This window comes from Mizuhopecten yessoensis, unplaced genomic scaffold, assembly GCF_002113885.1.
Source record: "Mizuhopecten yessoensis strain PY_sf001 unplaced genomic scaffold, ASM211388v2 scaffold7141, whole genome shotgun sequence".
Lineage (NCBI taxonomy): Eukaryota > Metazoa > Mollusca > Bivalvia > Pectinida > Pectinidae > Mizuhopecten > Mizuhopecten yessoensis.
The window spans coordinates 29608-32129 of NW_018406901.1; positions in this window are offsets into that span (position 1 = coordinate 29608).

Here is a 2522-nt window from a genome sequence, read left to right on the forward strand (position 1 = left end):
ATGTAAACAGTTTGCCTAGACAACTTACCAAACTAATACCTCTAAAATTGTTAGGGTCACTTTTATCTCCTTTCTTATGAACTGGCGTAATAACAGCTATAGACCATTCGGAGGGAAAACATCCAGAATTAAAAATGCCATTAAATAGTACACTCAAAACAGGCAATAGTACATTTTTACCAACTACGAAACATTCATTTAAAATTCCATCAAGTCCATGTGATTTACCCCGTTTCAGGTTACCTATCGCTTTAGCTATCTCATACACCGTAATAGGACAGTCTAATTCATCATAAATTGGAATAGAGTTATCATTGGAATTAAATTCACCTCTATTTTCTGTTACATCTGAATTATTAACATTCTCAGATGACAAAGTCTTAAAATGGTCGTACAAATTATCCATACTCATTTGAGGTCCAGCTGCTTTAGGCGACGAGAATCTCTTATAAAATTGTCTCGGATTATACTTTCTTAGTTGATCAAGCATATCACCTTCATATTTCATGTACATTCTTTTTTTCTTTGCTTCTGCTGCTTTGTACAATCTTTTCTTATTAATTAAATTGTTATGATTCTCTACAGACTTAGAACTATTAAACAAACTCAATGCATTTTTATAATTATTCCATACATGTTTCAAATCGGGGTCAAACCATGGTTTGTCCTCGGATATACCTGTATCATACCTAACTTGTTTATTTACCTGGTCTCGCCCCATTGCTCCCGCACGCTTGTCGTTCCTGTGTGTACTCGGTCGCGAGAGAAAGGGGTCCATTGCTCGAAGCAATACGTTTGAAAATCGCGTAACGCAATCATCCATATCATTTTGGGTAACATCTTCCGATAGTATAACCGACTCGTTAATATCGTTTTGATTCGTTGAGAGTACATCTAAAAAGCTTACCTTGCCTTCGTCATTCCATCGATAAGTAGGTCGCTCGTTACCTGTCGGTTCACACACGTGTGTATCATCATTATCGACCAATGAAAAACGCGTTCGTATTTGCACGTGCAGTGGGGCGTGGTCAGATAACACATTGAAATTGCCAACAATAAACTGTTTAACACAATACAATAAACATGGACTCGCAATCAAATAATCAATAACACTCATTCCATTATGGCCACAATATGTATAGTCATTTGAATACTTATTTAAATCTCTTCCGTTATAGATACGCAAACAACTCGCCTTACATAATTCTATAAGTCGGTTTCCAAAATGATTTACCACTGTGTCGGGGTTAACCCTATCAGTATAATAATCATCAGAGACATATGAAAACAAATCAGAAAGCTGACATTTAACACTGTCGTGAATAATATCATATTTTACATAATCACATACATTACTGGTACGACTGTTAAAATCTCCCAACAACATAATATCACCCTTTCGGGAATATTGACTTATACCATATTCCAATTCAAAAAATAAATCACAGTTATACTGGTTATAGAATTGGGAATTGGAAGGTGGAATATAGACACATGCCAGGTACACATCATTTCCTTGACCAATAAGACTTTTATCAATTTTTAGCCAAACTATAGAGTCACATATAATTTCACAAACTGAAATATATTTAGTTAAATTTGATTTAATCATAATTAACATGCCACCTCCTTGGGAATGTGTAGTACGTTTTCTAGGTATTACATAGGTAGAGTAACCTTCAATATCAACTTGGTAGTCATTTGTTATCCAACATTCTGTCAAAAATACAAGATTATATGTTTTAATAATTATAATCTTTAACCATATCTGTTATGTAGTCATGTCTTTTAGAAGTTTTAATAAACAGTTACTAATTTTCCTATGTTCAATATAAACTGAAAGTTTGTTGCATTATATTTATGAAACAAGTTTTTACAGCTTATACGTATCACTCTTGATGGCCCGGGTCTAAGCGGGCGGGGAGAAAACCGGAGTACCCGGTGAAAACACACGTGATCGGGCAGGTGACCCCAACCTTTTCACGTCCTATCGGTGAACCGAACACCGGCCGCCTTAATGAAAGGCAAGTGCGCTATCCACTGCGCCACCCGACCACCATGTTTTGCTATCAATAGAAATTACCTGACGTAACAACAATGTGGCTACAGTTCATACAGTATATAATTAATTTGACTAACAGATTTATTTTTTATTTAAACATATTTTGTTGCCAAGCAAATGGATTGGGCACAAGTTATCAAACTTATATTAAGCCCTTTCCTAGCAAATTATAAGCATATATTTACAATAGTACAACAAGATGGCAGAATTAATATACATATATACACTATTTCATTTTTAAGTGCTTTAATTTATAAATTGAAATTATAAGAGAGAGACAGAGAGAGAAAATGGGGAGGGGGAAGGGAGAGGGGGGAGAGGGGGGGATAATAGTCTGTAATTATAATACATACATCCACATCCTTATTAATGTATGACATATAGTATCTTCCTCTTAGAGAGAGTGGATATTATGGTTCAATTGAGAGAGAGGGAGAGAGAGGGGACAAGGGGGAGGGGG